Source organism: Pezoporus flaviventris, unplaced genomic scaffold, assembly GCF_033815535.1.
Source record: "Pezoporus flaviventris isolate CSIRO_AGI_PZ_B2104156 unplaced genomic scaffold, CSIRO_AGI_Pfla_v1 ptg000013l, whole genome shotgun sequence".
NCBI lineage: Eukaryota > Metazoa > Chordata > Aves > Psittaciformes > Psittacidae > Pezoporus > Pezoporus flaviventris.
Window position 1 is genome coordinate 22,925,033 of NW_026892561.1, and position 14,546 is coordinate 22,939,578.

Consider the following 14,546-nt stretch of genomic DNA (forward strand, 5'->3'; position numbering starts at 1 on the left):
AGTTCCCCAAAAGCCTGACCTGCAAAACATCAGAAACAGCAGCTCTGCCAACCCTTGATGAGCTGAAGGTCAGGGAAACAGGACTTCGGGAAACTGCTGCTTAGGTACCAGAGAGCAGAGACAGGTCCTTCAACCTCCAATGCCCAGAGGCATGAGAAGTGCCCAGTACCTCATTGTTATTTCAGCAGCACTTGGGCAGCCCAGGATGTTCCAGCTTCAAGCAAGTTTGGACAGGAGATTGCAAGTGTTCCCAACATGAGGGATGCCCCATTTTCTACACAACCACACAGTTGCCATACCAGAACTGGGCAGAACTGGAAAATTATACCATATATTAGTGTGGCATGTGAGAGGGCTACGGTTTACTTTTTGTTCTTAGTTAATGAGAGGGTGGGAGAGGAGGGGGTTAAGGGAGGGGTGAGATCATGATAGATGAAGAGAACTTGCTTGGCTAACTCTCCATAGCCTGTAGCTACTGCAATATTTATGAAATGGAAGGTGCACCTTGGCAAGCTAACCTGCCTGAAATTGGAAAGTTTTAGATGAAAGGGAAACCCTATAAAGTAAAACTGAGCTGTGCTCGAGAAGAGCCTGATGGCAGAAAAAGAAAAGCTATCTCCTCACCAAGAGTTTCCATTTCTGAATGCTTTGCTTTGCCCCAGAAACACACAAAGGAAAGCAATCTGGCCAGGCCTGCCTGCTCCCAGGGCAGGGGAACCAAAGTGCCTACAAACATCAAACTCCCTCTTCTCCGTTTGCCAGAGGTCGCCTGGCAGGAGCCAACACTGCACAACTGCACTGCCCACATAAGTGGAAGGACCCCATCCTGACACTGACTGAGTGCTAATGCGTTTTGCTGAATTTTGAGGTTATTTGCACAAACAGTGCAGGGTTCTTGCATGTCCATTACAGGTCTGCTTTTTCAAGAGGAAAACCTTGAAGATGCTATCATTAATGGCATTTCCTGCTTCTTGTACAGTTCTTATTGACAAAAGGGCAAAAAGGAGAGGAAAAAAAAGGGGGGTGGGGCAAAAAAAGAAAAAAAAAGAGGCAAAAAAGAAGAAAATAATTTTCTATCAATGTTACCAAGATTTCTTATTTACCAACTAGTGCATCAGTACAGGACTTGGACTTTTTTAGAAGAAAAAGATATTATTTAGGTGAAAAAAGTATGACGGTGAAGAGCCTGCAAAATATTCTCTTGATGTCTTTTTAGCACAAGACATGGAAACAACTCTGAAAAATTTCAGAAAAATATGTGATATAATATAGATACATTTTAATTAAGATCTTGCCTGTGGGCAGACCCACAGCCCTGGCATCTCGACTCTTATCTACCAGCACAAGACACTCCCAGTATCCTGTGCTCCCATGGAAGAAGCAAGCTCTGTGCATGCAGGGATGGGTTTCTTTAGTTGCCAAACTGTTTCCTCCAGAGAAACAGCTCCAAAGAAAGGTAACAAGCCACTGCTGGAATTGAAGAAGGTTCATTTTTCTATTTGGACAAAAAAATCTAGATCTTTCTGATTCTCTCCTCCCACCAGAAAGAAGGGTTTCAACTAAGCTAGATGAGTGGCTGTGCTTTCATTTTTTAATTATAATCTCCCTAATTATGATCTCAACCTATCAGTAAAAACAAAAGAGCGGTCTGAAAGATTCAAACAAGAATGGTGTGATTTTTCCAGCAGTTTTTCTTATTGTCCCTTCCTTCCCACGCCAGCCCTGGCACACAGGGGCAGGGGAGGAGAGTCCTTGGCACTCTCAAGGTTCTCACACCCCTCTCCTGTCTAGACCAGGGCTACGTCTGATTTTCTATCACCCCAAGGGTACAATTTCCAGTTACAAAATATTAAATTCAAAACCATCTGCCCATCTTGTCTCCTTCTGAAAAGTCAAAACCCTTCAGAGGCCAAATTCCCACGTCTGGCATCAGAAACTCTCCGGTCCATTTTGTAGCTTTAACATCATTGTTTCTCAAACCATGACATCAAAGGCTCACACAATGTGCTTGGGTCAGGGATAGACATTTGTGCAAAGCAAGGATTTCGCAGAGGCATTGAGAAAAGAACAAATATAGCATGGTGCAATGGTGCTGGGAGCGGGGGAGGATTTAACCAATTTAGATTTACTTCTCATCTGACTCGTACTGCTGTCCTCTGACCTTTCGCTCCAGAGACCTTCAGCTCAAGCCTGCCTGCTGCCAACCAGACCTGGGTTTTGTTTGCAGCCCTAATTACAGGCAGCCCTCCCTGGTGCCTTGGTGGCAAGCTGGGGTCAGTGCTGGTGTACTGGAAGGGGAGGAGGAATAAGGCTAGTCAGTCAATCTGCTGCCTGGTGTCACAAATGATTTACAGCCTGCTTCAAACACAGCCATTGATCTGTTCTGCTTTCCCCAGCACGCTTGTCAGCATGTAATAAAGCCAGTGGGAATTCCTGTGTGTTGAGTCAAAGAACTTAAATATGCTCAGGTTTGCTTATTTAGAAAAACACACCTGAAGTCTCCGCATTTGGGAAGCGGCTCAAGATTTACAATCCTGTAGAAATTTGCAAGGGTAAGAACAAGAAATACAACCCCAACCAGCCCTTCAGGCAGCCAGCCAATTAATCTTTCCTTTGCTGTCTGCTGCTTGTTCACCTTTCTGCCTTCAGCAGTTTTGGAAGATCTAAGCCAGGCAGCGGTGGTGACTTCCTCCTGCCTGGCCTGCAGTGAACCCCAGAGAGCCGTCCTGGAGGTGAACCCAGCAAGTCCCTGGGCTGCATCTCCCATGAAGGCTGCTGTGGAAATCACCTGCCACTCTTGGCGCAGGCTACCCTCAAGGCCAGGCCAAACGCTGTCTGCTCTCTGATGAAGCACAGGGCTGCATAGCCACCTGCAGCTCACAAGCAAATATCCGCACAGCTTACGGATGGCTTGAACTCAAAGGACCACCAACCTCACCAGCCCTGGGATGTCGAGACTTTTATAAGAACAGGCCTCTTATCACCTGGGAGTGCTGCAAGGAGGGAGGAGGTACAAAGGTGAGCCAAATCACTCAAAACATATCTGCACCATTGGCCTTGCAGGATGGTGCATGCTAACGGACAGCGTGGAGCACTGATTTCTCTCCCCACTGCTCCCAGAAGGTTGCCTGAAGCAACCTACATGTGGGTTTGCATCCCTGCAATGTAGCCTGAAGGAGAGCATGGGCTCAAGGGCAGACAAGGTGCCTTGCCCAAAAGACAACACAAATGGTGCCACCAGCCACAAGGGGGTTAATATTGTTCTGTCCTTATAATTAAGGGTCTGACCTTAATTATAGCATCAGTGACTCCTGCCTTCCATGACCCATCAAGAAGGAAACAGTGCTCTACTGCTTAGCATGGGCTGTGCATTCAAAATACTGAAAAGGTAACACTTTCGTCCAGTATAATGAAGGAAGACACCTTATTCCCTTGTTTGCACTTGATTAAAAAACCCCACCCAAACCAAATAATAAAAAGTCCCAACAAAAGAAATCCAAATTTTCTCATGCAACGTTTTAAACCAAAAAATTTGCCTCTCAGATCAGAAATATGTTAGCAAACTCCCAAAATTCCACTTGTCCAGAGTAGTTTTTCTAAACATAGCATTTCCAATATATTATTCTTTTTCTAACCACAAAACCTTGACTAATGAAGCTAATCAGAAAGAAGTTGATAAGCCCCATCAATTTTTATTCTGACAAAATATTCACTTTCTCTGCAAAGAAAATTCCCATTAACAATTACTAGGTAGCAGAATAAATGAGATTGCAAAGCAGAGCTGTTCCACAGATCTCATTAAAACTGCTAACCCAGGAGCACAGCATGCTCCATTTCAGAGCACTCACAAATACTCGACTCCTCTGGAAAGTCAGGGGTGAGACATTCACATCAGGTATCCAAAAATCACAGAATTCTGATCAGTGTCCATTTAAATGTTGGCCCTGGTTCAATAGACTTTAAATTTCAGGTACTATACATGTCATAACAATTGAACTGCATAAAAAGAGACACAGAGAGCAGAGGTTCCTAAGAAATATTATTGCCAAGTCTGGTTGAGTAATGAAGGAAAATGCACACCTATGGGACTTTCCATAGTTCTTATCAGTTATCAAAAGCCCCCAAGAAACACACAACCTCCAGTCTCACTTTTTTCTCGGATGAACTTCCCAGCACTCTGGAGAGGGGGGAGAGTAGCAGGTGAAATACAGAATCCTTATTGAACAAAACACTGAAGTAAATGTGATTAAAACGTTGATACTTAAAATACCCTTTCACATATGGACAGCCTGGGAAGGTCTGCCTGCAGTGGTGCTGGACTCCCCAGTCCAGTGCATAAAACAGCTTCTAGTTTTGTCCAGCCAAGCACTACTTCCAATAAAGCCTGTCCTCATTATTGTATCTTCCCATTCTGACACACAAAGGGACAGGAAGAATGGGGAGGAGGTGAATACATAGGAAAAGAGGCCATTTTGTAGCCAAAATCGTAATTGCTAGGGCAGAAAAAGGGATTTTTTTGCTGTCTGTTCTTCAGTTTTTAATTGACTTCCCCATTCACAGCAGACCTGCCACGCCAAGAAGGACAGAGACATTGAGTACCCCAGCACTGGGATTGCCAGCTTCCCTTGTGTAGATTAGCACCACTAACCCATTCTCCCTTGTGGGGCAGCTTTTGTAGTTTTTCTTGTCCGGAGGCAAGTCCCAGAGTAATAAAAACAGCTACTTTGTGCTGTTAGCAACACAGACACTGCCTCATCTCTGTACGAGGGAAGCTTTTCCCCAACAGACCCTGCCTGGCTAAATCCTACTGTAGCAACCAGCTGCAGTCAGCATGTAAACAGTGCATGCATCCGAAAGCAGCTGGGCAGCTTCTGTAAATGCTGGCATTTGCAGTCAAGCACTTGGATCCCTGCCTCAGTGCAATCTGTGCAGTAGAAAGCTCTTAGCTTTGTGATCGAGACCAGGAGTTGTTTCCCTGAAAAATCCAGAGACCAGCACAGGTTAAAGTTGCTGCAAAGGAAGGATTTTCCTGGTACACTTTGGCACTGAATTAAGCGTTAACATCCTCCCAGCCAAGCAGGAATAGCTCAAGAAATGTGTGCCATCCCCTCAATGGGAAGACAGATTTATTGGGATCTGGGGACATTGGTTTCTGCTGGCTGAAAATCTAGCCCTAAACATCTTAGAAAATTTGGTAGAAAACTGTGCAGACCACTGCCAAGAGGAATGTTCATTCCAAAGCTTTAGAGAAAAGACAGAGGCAAATATGAACCTATGACTTCCCCAGAATCACCCAGTAGAGGCCCAGCAAGAGAAGTGCTTCATTTGAAACAGGCTTATGCAGTGCCAAACACTCCCTCACACTCTTCCAGATAAAGGGAGGAGAGTTGTTCTTCCACCTCCCAGATCAAGCCTTGAACAAGGCAATTAATTTGAAGAGGGCAATTTGATTAAACTCAAATTTGCCTGGGGTCAAAAAAATCCATTAACAAACACCAGTTTATGAGAAGGTGTTCAGTTTCCCCTGGGCTTCCAGTCTATGTCAATTGGGAGCATGCATTGTGATCAATTCATCAGAGCTAAAGGTGACAAATAGGTGATTAACACAAGACACTGTAAACTTTCTCTTTCAGACTACATGGAGGAAACAACCCCAGGATGCTTAGCTTTTCACAACACTGACAGCAAGAAAGGGTGAATGTGCAAATAACACATAGACACCTGCCTATGTCCCTGCCAGCCCAGACACTGCCCCAGAGCAGGAGCTGCCACACCAGCAAACCAAGTGGTGAAGTCGCCTCCAACAAACAGCAGCATAAAGCCATCAGTGGAATGTGCCGCATACTGCCACTGTGGGAGATGTTCCCATGATCAGGCCACAGCTAGCTTGTCTCACTGGCTCAAACACCCACAAATCCCACACCTCTACACTAAGGGATGACCTTATAGACAAAACTTCATTTTACCAGTTTGAATGTGGTTTGTTAAACCTATCTTATCACCAAATAACAACCCTTCCTGGAGGACCACACCAGGAAGTTACAGAAACACTCTGCAGATGCAGAGCCATCACTATTCTGGTGCTGTGCTTGCTCTCACTTGAGGATGCTGGGAAGTGCATAAGTTTCTTGCTCAGTGACTGTGTGTGCATTCTCACCCACTCATGTGGGCTCATTCACCACTCTGCAGTATTTTCTAGGCGCAACCTGATGATGAGCAGTCCACATTGCCACAGCCTGAGGTCCACTGCCACCAAGCACATGCATACACGTTTAATCTGGCACCAGAAACAGCAGTATCTCTTGAGATGTTCAATACAGAGTCACTAAGGGGAAGACCACCTACCCCAGTCACAGAAATGCCTTTGGGAGCATTTGTTAGTATTGTCATAGTATGGTATCTGCTGGTTCATGCATCAGCAGATCTGTTTAGCATTAATGGGTAACATTTGACCAGTCGTGTTGTTTGAACCAAGCTTGCAAAGGACAGCTATGTAACCTTGCTACACATTGCTCCCCTATTGGGCTTGAGCTCATAGCAGCCCTCTTGAAAAAACCTGGAATATCAGCTTATTGAGCAAATTTTAACAATAGCTTTTGTGCCCTGCCTTTGTGGTAATGGACTGTGTTTAAGCCATTGACAACACTGAGTTCCTTGAAGTTGCTAATGGGTTAAAGCTGGGACATCTGGTGAAACATTAGCCTCAGCTGTTCCTCAAATGACATCTTCTTGGGTCAAATTTATCTCTTCTTGCCAGTCCATCTGCTCGCAGCATGTCAATGGTAAACACTTGAGAGCCTCAGAGCGAGGTGGCATACAGCAGTGAAGGACAGCATCTTGGAGTCTAACTAGATAGCGATATGGGAGCAAAAATAGCTCCCGTGCTCTCCCCTCCCAGTCATCTTCCTCCCTCTGCACTCCAGGGTCAGGGTCAGGCCAGGGAAGCAGTGTGCCACTCTGAATACAGAGCCCAGACCAGGCCACCCAAGGGCTAACAAGAGACATGCTTGTTCCCTAAGGCAACAAGGAAAAAGCCACCATATACAACTCAACACACTACTGTACTTGCTTGTGTTTCAAATGCCACAGGGGAGTGGTTCATACCCATGCTGCCAGCTGGTGAATGTTCATTTCTTTGAGCAAGTCATTCCAGAGCCTTGTGGTCTTTGCTTGCCACCCCTGGGCAGTCCTGCCCACACAGACCAGCTCAGAGCAATGCAGTGGGAGGCAAAGGGGACATGGAGGCTACTAGGGAAGTCACAAAATAAATTTGCTTCTCACTTCCTGAAGAGTCTGTACATTCAAAGGCCATTGCCTCCTTGCCCGTGTCTCTAGGAAGGAGACCCTTTTTCAAGAAGGCAATGACCGCCACTTTAGATGACTATAACCCTGCACAGACACACACACTCCTCTCCAAAGCAAAACTTCAAGAGCCTCAGATCAGCTGGGGCAGCCTGTAAAAACTATAAGGTGGAAAACATACATGGCATTCCCTGTTCCTCCTAATAATGTGTCTGAGGGGGATGGTATAAAACCCATCCAAAAGATGAAGTATTGCAAGAATTCCTGGAGGTCAACTAGTGCACACATGGGCAGGGAGTCCCACAATTAGGGTAACCTGGGAAAAGCAGATTCATCTTCCAATGTCCTTGTCAGCTGACCAGCAACCACCTCTGAAGAGGCATTAACCCAATGGGTTATGGGTTATTAACCTGATCTGGGGAATAGATCTTTTGGTTGAAAATGGGCATACACAGCACAAAGGCCACAGTTTGTCCTATGGGTTACAAGGGCATATTCGTGGTTAAAAAAGCACTCTGTACTGTTCTGTCTTGCTACCACAGTGGTGATATCCTGCAACTAGTGAGGATCAGTTTCAAGCCAGCCCTTTTCTACGCAATGAGACATTTCTACCTTGAGTCACTCAGATTCTTTCACAGCAGTGTCATAACACTACACTGTGCTATCGCAGGACACCTGCTCGTGTCCCACTGCTGCCCAAAACGTGGCAAGGAAACATCATCATGACTCCCATGAAGCAACGAGGCTTCCTTGCATGCTGTGAATACCCCGAAGAGAAAAAGCTCTTTCACCCTGGCAGTATTTTGCAATTGCTCTAATGAGCCACATGACTGTAAGAAAAGCATTTGCCTTCTCCTTCACAGACTTCTTCATATCCCCAGTTAACTACATTAACATCATAACTATCCCCCATCCCTGGCACATGCTGGCAACTGGTAAAGCCCACGTTTCAAGACGTGCTTGATGCATTGTTGCACAGCGGATCAGGAGGCAGACATTCTAGTGTGCGTCAGACACCACATTTCTCCATCCTTGAAACTGATCCTGCCGGAGTGTGCTCTCTGCAGAGCCAGGACTTTAACCCGAGAGTGCAGCTGCATTTTTAAATATCATGTTAATACAGTGTGGTGGTGAGGATTTTGTTCAAGGGAGGATGGCTCTGCTCTGACCTTTGGCTCAAGAGGCATGCTTTAAAATTAAAACCTTGCTTCTTGTGCGACCCAGCACTGATTTCTCTCCATTCATACAATAGTGTGATTTTAAGAACTGATCACATTCTTGTCTGCTAGTGTGCATGGCACTCTGTATGTGCCAGCAGAGGCCAAGAGAAGGGCAGTATGTACTCTAGTATTCTTAACCCAAGAAGTCTTACACAGATGTGTTAACTCACAAAATGGGAAAAGACCTTGGTATTGTTCATCTGACCTGGTTGTACCCCAGACCTGAGCTTAGATTCAGAGCCACAACTCAAGAAATTACATTAAGCCAACAGCAGAGCTAAGTCAAAAGGCTCCCCTGGGATCCTGAACTCCGGTAAGGAGAGAGCAAGTAGGATGGTGGCCAGGAAGAGCAGAAGCAGCTTTGGGAGCCCTACTCCTGCTGCCACAAGCTCCTGCTTCACTGCGGCAAGCGCTTCCTCACCATGTGCTTGCTTCTGCTCCTGCACTGCCCCATCCATTCAGCAGCAGGTAGCCTGGAGGCACCGCATGTCCACAGGTCTGCAGAGGTCTGACCATCTGTGCTGCAAATCCCCCAGCACGGACAGTCTGACTTCCAGAAATGAAACTTCCTTATGCTTTTAATTGTGCTACCCTCTAGTGGCTAATTCCATCCCCTTGAAGCTCAGATCATCGCTCCTTACAGAGGAGAAGAGTTGGACTGCAAACCTTCAAGACCAGAAACCAGCTTGCTGCTGCGCAAGAATGACTTGCACATTTGAAAGGAGGCAGAGACCTAGCAAGGTCAAGTGCTAGACCAGGCAAACTGTGCTCCACCACCCTGTCTCTGCTTTGGTTTTAGGAAGGGAAAGATTGCCTTGCCCAGGCTAAGAGGTCTTGGCAAGAGCAGGGTGAAGCCAGCTCAATATCAGCTGCTTGCAACACGAAAACCACCACCAAATTTGGGCTCTAGGCAGCCTCTTCAATAGAACATGCTTCCTTCCACTTCCCTGCTTGCTTCCCCCAGTATCTCACACCAGGCACTCCAGCAGCTTAGATGTGAGCAGAAACATTCAACGTGTCAGTAAAAATGGGTTAGAATTCAAGTAACATCCTCGCAATTACTGAGATAATTGCCGCATTTCAGAACCAAACATTACTTAATGGTGCTCAATTATCTTGTGGCAGGACTTGCAATGGTAGCAACTAATTGCTTAACTAAAGGCTTTCTTCTTTCCACCCTGTCAACATGCACACATGCAATTAGGTCATTGATGCAGGGAGAAGAGATACCTGTTGTGAAAAGAGGGGTTAAGTAGCAGCCGAAGCCATGTTTTGAAGATCAGAAGACCGGTGTCTTGCCTCAGACGTTATAAGGATGTGAAGCAGAAATGGAAAAGCCCAGGAGGGAAGAAGGATACAGATTTTAACTTTCTGTGTCTCAGCAGTGAACTCCAATGACTGCACAATGTGACTAGTGCCACTCTTACAAGTCTATGTGCCCCCAGGCTCAGCTGCATGTTAGTAGCCTTTTCATAGTTTGTCAGTCTGGACAGTTCACAGATACTAGCAAAAAAAAAAAACCAAAAACCGAAAAAACAAACAAACAACAACAACAACAACAACAACAAAACAACAAAAAAATCAACTGCCTAAAGAGCTAGATTGAAGACTTTTAGACTTTTCTTTGGTTATTTTCAAGCTTGTTGAAAACCTGTTTGTTGTTCACCTCTTTGCAGAACATCTGATATGAAAGAAAAGGGAAGATAGATATACTTTTCTTGTTATTTGCAATTTCCTCACTTCTTCACAATCCACTTTACTGTCTCCATAACTCTCATAAGCAGAGTCTTTCACTCTGCTTTGACACAGAGCTACTCCCTGGCTTCCAAGCTCCCATCCCTTCTCCCTGGCTTTTTTCAGTATCTCCTCCATGTGAGGGAAAACAAGATCTCAGAACAGGCCATCGCCCTTGTGAAAACATCAGGTCTTAGTTTCTACCCCTCACTGCTCATGTTTGGGCTGTTCCTCTGACCAGACAGAGCTCACCGCAGAGCCAGCCCCAGGCCTTGTCCCTTGAACATTGGGTACCCTGGATCCAAAAGCTGTGCCTGTTCAGCTTTGCTTATCCTTTCCAGACTCATACTTCTCAGGCACAAATTCTCAAGGCTGCTTTGCTGTTCAATCACCAGCTCAGCTCCCTCCCTTTGAAACCCCTCTTAATAACAATGTTTTCTACAATTCATCACAGTTTCCACAGCACTAGTAAACAAACTAGAGTTGACTGTACAGCTCAGAGACCTCCTTGGAGGCCTTCAGCTTTATGGAAAACTGTCCTCATCCTGGTTTTGTAGTTCTGGCAGTTTCAAATTACAGCAATAATTTACTCTCATCCTTCAAGTTACTGAATTGCCCTGTAAAGATTTGAGACAAAGGCTTCAAGACTCCCAAATCGTATCTTTCAAATCTCCTTTTTCCTCTTTGTTACCTTAACAGCTCTCATGGACTAAAGAACATAGTTTCCTCTCCAGAATATCGTGGTAGTTTGTCCTCATTTCTATCATTTAAGCCCTGTGCATGGTCTTTAGACTCGCATTTCAGCTACAAAGGGGACAGGAGCCAGTGAGGTACTAAGGTTTTGTGGACTCAAACTGGTCACTCAGAAGAATCATAACTCAGCAAGGGAATAGTTACTATCCCCTAAAACTGAGGGCAGTTTTATAGCAGACACTTCAGTTTGCTAGCAATGCACGCTCTCCATTTTCACACGCACACACATGGGCTAATTGCTTCACAGTAGTAACCTCACCTGCAATTAACCACCGTTTCAAGTCTTTGATCTTTATAACTCTCCAGAGGACAGCAGAATTCCCACATAAAAGCCTTTTATCTTATTCCACATGTAGGAGTGACCCTATGCTCCTGTAGTTATTAAAAAAAAAAGGTTCTTCCCTGATCTCAGAGGTTCCTACTGAGCTGAATGAGGCTGTGGCAAGAGGAGAATAGCATTTTAAGGGATGGCTCTCCCAGGTGCTAAGGATAAGTGATTATAGACCTAACCTGACGGTCTTCACCTGCTCTCTGAACAAACTGCTGCTCTGCTGGCATTCTGAGCATCAAGCCCATCTTGGAGATGGACTTCTTTGAGATGTGCCTTGTCTTACTGATTAAATTCTAGGGGTCATTTTTATTTGTTTGAGCTATTGTCCATGTCCTGGTTTCAGCTGTTCACTGCAGCTAATGGAGCTCAGCTGCATGCCAAGGAGAAGACATCTACATTTACTCCCCTAGCTCACGCTAAAGCAGTAGGGTGCACATGGCTCCTGAAGAGCCAGTTGCTGGATTTTGCTTGGCTGTTTTTTCAGGGAAAGGGTTGAGGCAGAGCAGGTAGCTTGGAGGCCCAAGCCATAGGTCTGGTCCCAAAGAAAACAAATCATGAGGGCCTTAAGGCTCTTAATTAACTCTATTAGAGTGATAATCATGGCCTGCCCAACCCCAGGGGAATGGAAAAAGCCCTCCAGTGTGAGACACATAAAGGTACTGGACTGAAACATGAATACTTTTTACCTACTGTCAGTGGTTAGAAGGCAGTATGGAGTAGGGGGAAGGGGAAAAGGAAAGATCCTCAGCTCAAGGAGCTTCTACTTTGGCAGCAAGATGTAGGAAGCAACCTAGAAATCAAAGAGATTTCTTGTTAAGTGCTTTTGCTTTTCTGCTTTCAAAACATCTAAAATATTTAGCCTATATCCTTTACAGTTCATTAGTGCACAGTAAAATATGCCCTTAGCCACTTCCTTTTGTTGTTTTTCTGTTTGGTTTTTATTTTTTTTTTTAATTTATTAGGTTTTTCTTAAAAAGAAGTCTCTTCTGCATTTCTTTGTAAAGGGGCTGATGGGACAGCTTTAGGACAGCTTTAGGAGAGCCAGCATTGCTTCAATGCCTGTGTGAAGAGTTGATCTCCAATAATGACGCTGTTATCATCACACAGGGATATGCTTCCAGAGACTGGTTTGAGGGAGCTGTAGAGGCACCTGGTTCCTATAAGCTGCCAGAGTCCATCCAGTCACTGGTAGAGCAGCTTCGGACACCTTCCAGAAAATTCTCATAGGTACAGCCAGCTGGTGGAGCTGATTTGGCCCTGGGGAAGTAAAGCCATGCTGTCCTATGTTGCTTCCTGCTGAAGGAATGAGCAGAGGAGTTTTGTGTGTTCTGCAGCATAGCAGAGTGTCCCATGGGCCTCACAAGACTTCTTCCAGTGGCAGATAACAATTCTATCACTTGGGTGTCTCTTTCTCACTCTCTGGAGCCCTTCCAGCAGCCAGGGCAAAGCCACCCCATATGAGGAGCACTCTGGGACTGATGTGAAAGGACACAACATCTGGCAGGAGCTACTCATGCCACTGAAACTGTGTGGGTTTGGGGTATCAGAGGTAGTGCCAATGAAGATACATAATTTGAGAACCCCAGAAGCTACTTTAAATTATGAAATCAGCTTAATCTGTCTGCCCTCTTTGGAAGGAAAACTTTGCACTACCTTTCTCCTTTTAGTAGAATCAGCATAGCATTTTCCCCTGGCATGTGCAGTTGTGTATCTCTGGCACAAGCTGGATGTTTTAGAAGGCAGCCTGAAATGCAGTCAAGGTACATGCTGCCCTGCCTCTGCATTTGGTAGCAGCTCCTCTTCCCAGCTGCCCACAGGCACAGTGCTCTTGTGTTTAAGCAGATGGGTGTCAACAGATTTCAAAAATTCCTCACTCACTAGGCACACGGGTCTCAGCCCTGAGATCTCTCTTTCATCTTCTTTGGTTGTAAAACTTACAATATTAACTCATCATTTATAAAATACCTTGTATCACACAGTCTCTCTGAAGTAGAGTTTACCCCAGTTATAAAAGAAACCCAACAACAACAAAATCACAAATAATGTGTACCCAAAATCATCAGTTAAAATCATCAGCTAAAGGTTTCCTTTGCTTTCTGGTTTCTTCACTTTCAGTCAACACATCATTCCCCCTTTCAAAATTTCTTTTGCAAATCTGGGAACTAGAAATTCACTTTGAATCTTAATGAACACTGAGATGGGGACAGAGAAGTGCAAGTGACTTATTGGCTCCAGCTTAATGCATAGCCATTCCCCAGCTGAACCACAGGCTCACCACTCTCCCGCCCTGAGCATAACAGCTCAGTTTGGCTGATGGTGCAGGGGAACCATGTTAATCTGAGAGCCTGAACCCTCTGCCATGCTTCTGGAGCTGGCATACTATGGGGAGAAAAAAGGGAAAGGGCAAGTAACATGAATTTCCCAATTAAAAATCACTGAACTGTGACAGGGGAACTCAAATTCAGACTTTATGTTCAGCTTTAACCCCAAAAAACCACTTGCATGTGAGCCTTCCTGTGGCTTCATCTCACAGAGGGCAGACCTCATCAGCTGTTTCATCAGCTCTCTCCTTTCATCTCACAGGCCCCTTACCTCCACACACAACTGGAAAAAGACTGTATCAGCCAGAAAGCATAGTCTGTGCTGCCCTGGTACCTGCGGGTAGCGTTCAATAACAGGTGCTGCAAGCACAGGGCTGCTCTTGCCCCAACCCTTGTGCCAGAAGCCCGTCAAGCAGCTGCTCTGTCTAAACTGTAATCTGCTTAACAGAGCACAGTGCCTGCCTTTTTTTCTTTCTCCTCTGGGGGCTTATATTTCTCACCTCCTACTGTAACACTTATCAGAAAGTATATCCTTCACCTGTAGCCCAAGACTCCCCATCCCAGGGCTGGAAAGTCACTGATGATGGGGGTGGAGGATGGCAGCCTCTTCTCGGCTCATCAATCTATCACAAATCTCTGCACCAGGCTAGCTGGCTCCAACCCTCATTTATTTTCAAGCTCAGAGGATGTTTGTGTTTGATTGGAGATGCTGGATAAATGATTTCAAGCTGTGGAATTCATTTCATCACTAATCACAGACACAGGTTGAAATCCTATTCACCAAGTTGGCAGCTAAATCTCCATTGACCTCCCTGGTCACCCTGAAATAAATAATAACATAAATTAGATCAAAGGGTGCCACAGGAAGGGGATATGCAATAAGAC

The 14,546-nt window shown here is 45.3% G+C and overlaps 1 protein-coding gene across 1 annotated transcript in view; it reads right to left on the bottom strand.

Annotated features, from left to right (window-relative positions):
- The window catches only part of TP63 (tumor protein p63), a 161,911-nt gene extending 149,691 nt beyond the window's left edge, over positions 1-12,220 (bottom strand). The window contains exon 1 of the mRNA XM_061452164.1: positions 11,269-12,220. The gene's annotated coding sequence lies outside the window, so the exon portion shown is untranslated. The remainder of the gene's footprint in view (positions 1-11,268) is intronic.
- Positions 12,221-14,546: the final 2,326 nt, after the last annotated feature.